The sequence below is a fragment of the Pongo pygmaeus genome, chromosome 1 (assembly GCF_028885625.2).
Source record: "Pongo pygmaeus isolate AG05252 chromosome 1, NHGRI_mPonPyg2-v2.0_pri, whole genome shotgun sequence".
Lineage (NCBI taxonomy): Eukaryota > Metazoa > Chordata > Mammalia > Primates > Hominidae > Pongo > Pongo pygmaeus.
In genome coordinates, this window is record NC_072373.2 from 184,169,455 (window position 1) to 184,180,778 (window position 11,324).

Consider the following 11,324-nt stretch of genomic DNA (forward strand, 5'->3'; position numbering starts at 1 on the left):
GAGGTCTATAAGAAATTTAACCTTACTAATTACTGTCTACACATAGATAATCAAAGGCAAGTAGTTAAAGACATAGTTAAAAATATGACAAAACTGACACATGTGCCCATACAAGTGTAGCACGAATTCGACCCTGAAGCCATGTTTAAAAATTAGTTCCCAGCACTAGGAGGATTTAAAACTCTTATAATATAATTTATAATACTAATAAGAACCTGTTTACTGCTTCCTTGTTTGCTACCTGTACTTCTTCAAATGATAAAAAGCTTCATCGCTATCTTAGTTCACCAAAATGCTTCAGCACAACTGTACTATATAAATCACTATCAATCTATTGCACAAAAAGACGTAAGTAGCAAAAATAAAAGTGAGAACTCCCACTAATAGAAAGTGAGAGTCTCAAAGGGGGAAAATGAGGGGAGAGAGAGACCCTCTTATATTGTTTTATATTGTTTTATACTCAGTACCTATTTTAAGGGGAAAAAAAAAAAACAAAAAACAAGGAAGTAAAACCAAAGACAGGCAGCCTGGCACCAGGCCCGAAACCAGGCCTGGGCCTGCCTGGCCTAAACCCAGTAGTTAAAAATCAACTCATAACTTAAAAACAATGTTATTCATAGATTCCAGACATTGTGCATAAGAACATTGTTAAACTCCCTGCCCTGTTCTGTTTCTCTCTGACCACCGGTGCATGCAGCCCCTGTCACATACCCCTTGCTTGCTTTTCCTTCTACAACTCGGTGTCTGAGAGGTTTTGTCTGCGGCTCGTCCTGCTACAAGTTCACAAGTGTAGGTCATGATGTCCTCCTTTTACACCTACAGGGACTCATAAGAAACAGGTTTAATATTGGACAGGTGTACCCAGCTAGTGATTTCCTAAAGGTTAACAGTAGTTGGGGGTACTTAATAATACCTATTAAAGGCTCTTTTATTTTGGTTGTAATTGATTCTCGGGGTGGGGGGACAGAGTGAGACTCTGTCTCAAAAAAAAAAAAATTACAAGAAATTTTGCTTTTCAATACTATAACCTGTTTCTTTTAAGAACTTAGCCGGGCGTGGTGGCTCACGCCTGTAATCCCAGCACTTTGGAAGACCGAGAAGGGCGGATCACGAGGTCAGGAGATCGAGACCATCCTGGCTAACATGGTGAAACCCTGTCTCTACTAAAAAAATACAAAAAAATTAGTCAGGCGTGGTGGCGGGCGCCTGTAGTCCCAGCTACTCGGGAGGCTGAGGCAGGAGAATGGCGTGAACCTGGGAGGCGGAGCTTGCAGTGAGCCGAGATCCTGCCATTGCACTCCAGCCTGGGCAACAGAGCGAGACTCCATTTCAAAAAAAAAAAAAAAGTCTCAGGGGGCGCAGTGGCTCACGCCTGTAATCCCAACACTTTGGGATGCCAAGGCAGGCGAATCACCTGAGGTCGGGAGTTCAAGACCAGCCTGACCAACATGGAGAAACCCCGTCTTTACTAAAAAGTACAAAATTGGTCGGGTGTGGTGGTGCATGCCTGTAATCCCAGCTACTCGGGAGGCTGAGGCAGGAGAATCGCTTGAACCCGGGAGGCAGAGGTTTTGGTGAGCAGAGATTGTGCCATTGCACTACAGCCTGGGCAACAAGAGGAAAACTCCATCTCAAAAATAAAATAAAATAGGCCAGGTGCGGTGGCTCACTCCCGTAATCTGAGCACTTTGGGAGGCCGAGGCGGGTGGATCACGAGGTCAGGAGATCGAGACCTCCCTGGCTAACATGGTGAAACCCCATCTCTACTAAAAATACAAAAAATTAGCCGGGCACGGTGGCGGGCGCCTGTAGTCCCAGCTACTTGGGAGGCTGAGGCAGGAGAATGGCATGAACCCGGGAGACAGAGCTTGCAGTGAGCCGAGGTCGTGCCACTGCACTCCAGCCTGGGTGACAGAGCGAGACTCCGTCTCAAAAAATAAACTAAATAAATAAATAAAATAAAATAAATAACCAGTCATTTCACTCTAGGACAAGAATTTACCACATAAGATTTTACCTCATGTAAAATTACTCGTGCGTGTGTGTGTGTGTGTGTATTTTTTATTTATTTTTTTGAGACAGAGTCTCGCTCTGTTGCTAGGCTGGAGTGTAGTGGCGTGGATCTCGGCTCACTGCAACCTCCGCCTCCCGGGTTCAAGCGATTCTCCTGCCTCAGCCTCCAGAGTAGCTGGGACTACAGGCACCCACCACCATGCCCGGCTAATTTTTTCTATTTTTTAGTAGAGACAGGGTTTCATTGTGTTAGCCAGGATGGTCTCCATCTCCTGACCTCGTGATCCACCTGCCTCGGCCTCCCAAAGTGCTGGGATTACAGGCATGAGCCACCACGCCCGGCCTTGGCCTGTAAAATTAAAAATACATCTTTATTTCTGTATCTTTCTTTCTTTCTTTCTTTCTTTTTTTAAGACGGAGTTTCACTCTTGTTGCCCAGGCTGGAGTGCAATGGCGCAACCTCAGCTCACTACAGCCTCTGCCTCCCGAGTTCAAGCAATTCTCCTGTCTCAGCCTCCCAAGTAGCTGGGATCACAGGCGCATATACCACCATGCCAAGCTAATTTTTGTGTTTTTAGTAGAGACAGGGTTTTATCATATTGGTCAGGCTGGTCCCGAACTTCTGACCTCAGGCGATCCGCCCGCCTCGGCCTCCCAAAGTGCTGGGATTACAGGCGTGAGCCACCGCACCCAGCCTATATCTTTCTTTATATCTCTTTCCCCTACTTACTGGTTTCTTTTTTATTTTTTAATTTTTTGAGACAAGGTTTCACTCTGTTGCCCAAACTGGAGCACTCATAGCTCACTGCAGCCTCAACCTCCCAGGCTCAAGCAATCCTCTCACCTAAGTCTCACGGGTAGCTGGGTCCACAGGCGTGTGCCACCACACCCTGCTCATTTTTTTGTTTGTTTAGGGATAGGGTCTCCCTATGTTGCCCAGGCTGGTCTCAAACTCATGTGCTTAATTGATCCTCTGCCTTGGCCTCCCAAAGTACTGGAATTACATGTGTGAACCATTGCACCTGGCCCAGTTTCTTATTTTAAACTTCTCTTTAAATAATCCCCAAATTGGCCAAAAGAAAAAATTTAATAACAGCACCATCTTTTGGCATATTTTATATACAGAATTACATATTACCTTAAATTCTTAACAAACATAAATTTTAGTGAAAATCCAGGAATCAAGAAATCATGCCCCAGTTTATTTGTTTTGTTTTGTTTTGTTTGAGATGGAGTCTCGCTCTGTCACCCAGGCAGTGGCACAATCTCGGCTCACTGCAATCTCTGCCTCCTGGGTTCAAGGGATTCTCCTGCCTCAACCTCCTGAATAGCTGGGATTACAGGTGCATGGTACCACACCCAGCTAATTTTTTATATTTTTAGTAAAGACGGGGTTTCACCCTGTTAGCCAGGATAGTCTCAATCTCCTGACCTCATGATCCACCCACCTCAGCCTCCCAAAGTGCTGGGATTACAGGCATGACCCACTGCGCCCGGCCAATCCTGCTCCAGTTTAAGATTTTAAGCCACACAAAAAGCACACCCACAAATATTTATTTATATGTATTTAACTTTTTTACTTTTGACAGTTTTATGTAGACCACTTCTGGGAACTAAAATGCCATAAAAGAGGGCAGGGAGGGGAAAGAGAAATTAATTAATTAATTAATTAAATTTAATGCCATATAAAGCCAATTAAAATTTTAAGCCATTTTTCTGTTAACCATTTTAAAACCTTACCTGGTTTGGATCTGCATCCCTGCCCAAATCTCATGTCAAGTTGTTTAAAAGCGTATAGCACCAGCTGGTCGTGGTGGCTGAGGCAGGCGGATCATGAGGTTAGGAGTTCGAGACCAGCCTGGCCAATAAGGTGAAACCCCATCTCTACTAAAAATACAAAAAAAAATTTAGCCGGGCATGCTGGCATGTGCCTGTAGTCCCAGTTACTCGGAAGGCTGAGGCTTGAACCCAGGAGGTGGAGGCTGCAGTGAGCCGTGATCTCACCATTGCACTCCAGCCTGGGCGACAGAGCAAGACTCCGTCTGAAAACAAAACAAAACAAAACAAAAAGTGTATAGCACCTCCCCCTTCTCTCTATCCCGCCTGCTCCAGCCATGTAAGATTAGCCTGCTTCCCCTTCACCTTCGGCCATGATCGTAAGTTTCCTGAGGCCTCCCCACCCATGCTTGCCTGCAGAACTGTGAGGCAATTAAACCTCTTTTCTTTATAAATTACCCAGTCTCAGGCATTTTTTTTTTTAAGCTGGAGTCTCACTCTATTGCCCAGCCTGGAGTGCAGTGGCACGATCTCGGCTCACTGCAAGCTCCGCCTCCCGGGTTCACGCCATTCTCCTGCCTCAGCCTCCCGAGTAGCTAGGACTACAGGCACATGCCACCATGCCCGGCGTGAGCCACCGCGCCTGGCCGTCTCAGGCATTTCTTTCTTTTTTCTTTTCTTTTTTTTTTTCTGGACAGAGTCTTACTCTTACCTACTGTAGTACAGTGCAAGTCACATCTTACGTGGATGGCAGCATGCAAAAAGGGCTTGTGCAGGGAAACTCCTGTTTTTAAAACATCAGATCTCGTGAGACCCATTCGCTCTCACAAGAACAACACAGGAAAGACCTGCCCCACTGATTCAATCATCTCCCACCAGGTCCCTCCCACAACACATGGGAATTATGGGAGCTACAAGATGAGATTTGGGGGGGGACACAGAGCCAAACCAATCACTAAACATTTACTAAAATCTGGGTGATGGGTTTAGAGATGTTCACTGCAAAATTTCACCCTCGGTGTACATTTGAATTTTTTTTTTTTCGCGACAGTGTTTCACTCTGTTGCCCAGGCTGGATTACAAGCGTGAGCCACCGTGCCTGGTTGCAAAAAACCTACTTGAGACTGAGTAATTTATAAACACAAGAGGCTTAATTAACTCAGTTCCACGTGGCTGGGAAGGCCTCAGGGACTTTCAATCATGGGGGAAGGCAAAGGAGAAACAAGATACATCTTACATAGCTGAAGGGGTGGGTTGCCTCTCCACACCTGTGGGTGTTTCTCGTTAGGTGGAACGAGAGACTTGGAAAAGAAAGAGACAAGGAGACAAAGTATAGAGAAAGAAAAAAGGGTCCCAGGGGACCAGCGTTCAGCCTACGGAGGATCCCGCCGGCCTCTGAGTTCCCTTAGTATTTATTGATCATTATTGGGTGTTTCTCGGAGAGGGGGATGTGGCAGGGTCATAGGATAATAGTGGAGAGAAGGTCAGCAGGTAAACACATGAACAAAGGCCTCTGCATCATAGACAAGGTAAAGAATTAAGTGCTGTGCTTTAGATATGCATACACATAAACATCTCAATGCCTTAAAGAGCAGTATTGCTGCCTGCATGTCCCACCTCCAGCCCTAAGGCGGTTTTCCACTATCTCAGCAGATAGAATATACAATCGGGTTTTACACGGAGACATTCCATTGCCCAGGGACGGGCAGGAGACAGATGCCTTCCTCTTGTCTCAACAGCAAAGAGGCATTCCTTCCTCTTTTACTAATCCTCCTCAGCACAGACCCTTTACGGGTGTCGGGCTGGGGGACGCTCAGGTCTTTCCCTTCCCACGAGGCCATATTTCAGACTCTCACATGGGGAGAAACCTTGGACAATACCTGGCTTTCCTAGGCAGAGGTCCCTGAGGCCTTCCGCAGTGTTTTGTGTCCCTGGGTACTTGAGATTAAGGAGTGGTGCTGACTCTTAGAGCATGCTGCCTTCAAGCATCTGTTTAACAAAGCACATCTTGCACAGCCCTTAATCCATTTAACCCTGAGTTGACACAGCACATGTTTCAGAGAGCACGGGGTTGGGGGTAAGGTTACAGATTAACAGCATCTCAAGGCAGAAGAATTTTTCTTAGTACAGAACAAGATGGAGTCTCCTATGTCTACTTCTTTCTACACAGACCAGTAACAATCTGATCCCTCTTTCTTTTCCCCACACACAGCAGCGGGTGGGGAGCGGAGGGGAGCTGGGGATGAGATGGGGGGACTGTCAAAATCTTTTAAACCATCCATGAGAACTCATTCACTATCATGTGAATAGCGTGGGGGAAACCACCCCCATGATCCAGTCATCTTCCACGAGGTCCCTCCTTTGACACCTGGGGATTACGATTTGAAATGAGATTTGGGGCCAGGCGCGGTGGCTCACCCCTGTAATCCCAGCACTTTGGGAGGCCGAGGCAGGTGGATCACCTGAGGTCAGGAGTTCGAGATCAGCCTGGCCAACATGGTAAAACCCCGTCTCTACTAAAAATACAAAAATTAGCTGGGCGTGGTGGCAGGCGCCTGTAATCCCAGCTACTCCGGTGGCTGAGGCAGGAGAATTGCTTGAATCCAGGAGTCGGAGGTTGCAGTGAGCTGAGATCACGCCATTGCACTCTAGTCTGGGTGACAAGAGCAAAGCTCAGTTCAAAAAAAAAAAAAGAAATGAGATTTTGGTAGGGACACAGATCCAAACCATATCAGTATCTTTTGCAGGAATCACAGTGATGTTCTCATTGCTGCTTCTATGTGGTATAGTTATTTGTGCCATTATTGATGTCAGTTTTCATCTAAGCTTTCTGCCAGGCTTCTTCAGTGTACTTTTCCTTTTATAATTAACAAGTATCCCCTTCTTCACCAATCTTTCAACAAATTCACTTATTTATATTTGTATGAAATAATGTATTCCTTTTATTCAATGGGGTATCATCCAGTACTATCATCATATATTTTGATGCTCAAATTATCCCAGATTTGGCTAGTGGCTTTTGTGTACTTTTGACATGCCCTATCATTCTTTGAGCACTTCCTTTTGTTTGTTTTTAGCTACAGCTGTTGAAATGGGGATGTACTTCTTTCCTTATGGAATGAAATGTTCCAGACTTAACTTGTACTTTCCCTGTCTCAGCCCTGGAATCACCTCTTCCTCCATGGAACCCTGTTTAACTAGGGAATGAAGCCCTCTTCGTGGGCAGAGCTAGGGAATATGTGAATTCCTTACATATACACATACTGGCATCTATGTCTACTTATTTACTAAATTTGTATTTATTTAGTGCATACCAATACCTAAACACCACAGGGTTTGTTCTGGTTTTTACCTTTCCTTTTTTTTTTTCCGAGATGGATTCTTGCTTTGTTGCCCAGGCTGGAGTACAGTGGTGCTGTCTCGGCTTACTGCAACCTGCGCCTCCTGGATTCATGTGATTCTCCTGCCGCGGCCTCCCAAGTAGCTGGGACTACAGGCACATGCCACTACGCCAGGCTAATTTTTTTGTTTGTTTGTTTTGTATATTTAGTTTTGCCATGTTGGCCAGGCTGGTTTTGAACTCCTGGCCTCAGGTGATCCACCCACCTTGGCCTCCCAAAGAGCTGGGATTGCAGGCGTGAGCCATTGTGCCCAGCCAAACCTTTTCCATATTTGTAACTCTATTCTCTGATTGCTAGCTCCCATAATCTGCAATATATTTACCTATCGGATTAATCCGCCCTCTATGTAACCAATCTCCCATTGCCAGTACCATCTTCCCAGGTGCCCTATTCTCATCTTGCTTAGACTCCAGTACCCTTCCCCCACAACCCTACACACTCCAATTCTTTTTGAGACGGAGTCTTGTTCTGTCACCCAGGCTGGAGTGCAGTGGTGCAATCTCAGCTCACTGCAGCCTCTGCCTCCCAGGTTCAAGAGATTCTTCTGCCTCAGCCTCACAAGTAGCTGGGACTACAGGCGCGCACCACTATGCCTGGCTAATTTTTATTTATTTTTTAGAGATAGAGTCTCACTCATTGTCACCTAGGCTAGAGTGTAGTGGCACAATCTTGGCTCACTGCAGCCTCTGCCTCCCAGGTTCAAGCGATTCTCCTGCCTCAGCCTCCTGAGTAGCTGGGGTTACAGGCGTGTGCCACAGCACCCAGCTAATTTTTGTATTTTTAGTAGAGACGGGGTAGCACCATGTTGGCCAGGCTGGTCTCGAACTCTTGGCCTCAAGTGATCCACCTGCCTTGGCCTCCCAAAATGCTGGGATTATAGGCGTGAGCCACCGTGCCCAGTACTAATTTTTGTATTTTTAGTAGAAATGGGGATACGTTGCCGAGCGCGGTGGCTCACGCCTGTAATCCCAGCACTTTGGGAGGCCAAGGCGGGTGGATCACGAGGTCAGGAGATTGAGACCACCCTGGCTAACACAGTGAAACCCCGTCTCTACTAAAACAAACAAACAAAAAATTAGCCGGGTGTGGTAGCGGGTGCCTGTAGTCCCAGCTACTCTGGAGGCTGAGGCAGGAGAATTGCATGAACCCAGGAGGCGGAGCTTGCAGTGACCCAAGATCACACCACTGCACTCCAGCCTGGGCGACACAGCAAGACTCCATCTCAAAAAAAAAAAAGAGAGATGGGGATACGTCATGTTGGCCTGGCCAGGCTGGTCTCAAACTCCTGACCTTAAGTGACCTATCTGCCTTGGCCTCCCAAAGTGCTGGGATTACAGCAGTGAACCACCATGACTTGCCCTCATTCCCTTTTTAAAAAATTAGCCAGGCATGGTGGCATGTACCTGTAAGTCCTAGCTACTGGGAAGCTGAGGTAGGAGATTCTCTTTAGCCCAGTTCGAGGCTGCAGTGAGCTATGATGTTGCCACTGCACTCCAACTTAGGTAACAGAGCAAGACCCTGTCTTTTTTATGTGTGTGTGCATACCAATACCTAAACACCACAGCATTTGTTCTGGTTTTTACCTTTTCTTTTTCTTTTTATTTGTTTTTTTGAGATGGAATCTCATTCTTGTCACCCAGGCTGGAGTGCAGTGGCGTGATCTCGGCTCACTGCAACCTCCGCCTCCTGGGTTCAAGCAATTCTCCTGCCTCAGCCTCCTGAGTAGCTGGGATTACAGGCGCATGACACCACGCCCGGCTAATTTTTGTACTTTTAGTAGAGACAGGATTTTACCATGTTGGCCAGGCTGGTCTCGAACTCCTGACCTCAGGTGATCCACCTGCCTCAGCCTCCCAAAGTGCTGGGATTACAGGTGTGAGCCACAAAGCCCGGCCAAAACCCTGTCTTTTAAAAAATAATTTTTTTTTTTTAATTTTTATTTTTTTGAGATGGAGTCTCCGTCTCTCACCCAGACTGGAGTGCAATAGTGCAATCTCAGCTCACTGCAACCTCCATCTCCCTAGTTCAAGCCATTCTCGTGCCTCAGCCTCCCGATTAGCTGGGATACAGGTACCCACCACCACGCCCACCTGATTTTAGAGAGGTTTTGCCATGTTGGCCAGGCTGGTCTCAAACTCCTTACCTCACGTGATCCACCCGCCTCGGCCTCCCAAAGTGCTGGGATTACAGGTTGTGAACCACCTTGCCTGGTTTTTTCTTTTTTTTGAGACTGAGTTTCGCTCTTGTTGCCCAGGCTGGAGTGCAATGGCGCAATCTCGGCTCACCGCAACCTCCACCTCGCAGGTTCAAGCAATTCTCCTGCCTCAGCCTCCCGAGTAGCTGGGAGTACAGTCATGCACCACCACGCCTGGCTAATTTTTTTTTTACTTTTAGTAGAGACGGGGTTTCTCCATGTTGAGGCTGGTCTCGAACTCCTGACCTCAGGTGATCCGCCCACCTCAACCTCCCAAAGTGCTGGGATTACAGGCATGAGCCACCGTGCCTGGCCAAAAAGGTTTTTTTTTTTTTTGAGATGGAGTCTCACTCTGTCGCCCAGGCTGGAGTGCAGTGGTGCAATCTCAGCTCACTGTAAGCTTCGCCTCCCGGGTTCACACCATTCTCCGCCCACCACCATGCCCAGCTGATTTTTTTGTATTTTTAGTAGATGGGGTTTCACCGTGTTAGCCAGGATGGTCTCTATCTCCTGACCTCGTGACTCCCCCGCCTTGGCCTCCCAAATTGAAGTTGTTTTTTTTTTAGAGACAGAGTCTCGCTCTGTCGCCCAGGCTGGAGTGCACTGGCGGGATCTCAGCTCACTGCAACCTCCGCCTCCCAGGTTCAGGCAATTCTCCTGCCTCAGCCTCCAGAGTAGCTGGGACTACAGGCGCACACCACGACACCGGCTAATTTTTTTTGTATTTTAATAGAGACAGGGTTTCACCGTGTTGCCCAGGCTGGTCTTGAACCCCTGAGCTCAGGCAATCCGCCCACCTTAGTCTCCCAAAGTGCTAGGATTACAGGCATGAGCCACCATACCTGACCAAGTTTCTTACATAATAGTAATCCTCCCACCTCGGCCTCCCAAAGTGCTAGGATTACATGTGTGAGCCATCTCACCTGGCTTTTTCTTTTAAAAAATACAGGGTCTCAACTATGTGTCCTAGACTCAGTGATCATAGCTCAATGTAACCCCTGAAGTTTGGGCTTAAGTTCTCTTTTCTTAGCCTCCCAAGTAGCTAGGACTATAGGAGAACACCATCACACCCAGCTACTTAATTTTGTAGACAGGATCTCACTATGTTGCCTAGGCTGGTCTTGAACTCCTGGCTTCTAGAGATCCCCTTGCCTCAGCCTCTGAAAGGGTTGGGATTACAGGTATAAGCCCCTGTGCCAGGCCCAGCCCTCATCAAGACATACATACTTGCTAGGTGATGGGTACATCTATTCTTGTGTTTAAAAATTGTGGTCAATGTGTGGTGGCTCATGCCTATAATCCCAGCACTTTGGGAGGCTGAGGCGGGAGGATTGCTTGAGGCCAGAGTTCAAGACCAGCCTGGACACAGTGAGATGCCATCTCTAGAAAATATATATTTTTTATTTTATTTTTTGAGACGGAGTCTCGCTCTGTTGCCCAGACTGGAGTGCAGTGGCGCGATCTTGGCTCACTGCAACTTCTGCCTCCCGGGTTCAAGCAATTCTCTGGCCTGAGCCTCCTGAGTAGCTAGAACTACAGGCACCCGCCACCATGCCCAGCTAATATTCGTATTTTTAGTAGAGACGGGGTTTCACCATGTTGGTTAGGCTGGTCTTGAACCCCTGACCTCGTGATCCACCCGCCTCGGCCTCCCAAAGTGCTGGGATTACAGGTGTGAGCCACCGTGCCCGGCCCAAAATATTTTTAAATTAGCTGGGCATGGTGATGCATGCTGTAGTCCCAGCTACTTGGTGGCCAAGGTGAGAGGGTCACTTGAGCCCAGGAAGTGGAGGCTGCAATGAGCTGTTTGCGCCACTGCATTCCAGCCTGTCCAACAGAGGAAGACCCTGTCCCCCTTGCCGCTCCCCACCCCTCAAAACTAAAATAAAATTTCAAATTAAAAAAAAAAATTCTCAATTTAAAAAAAAAGGATGGGCAGG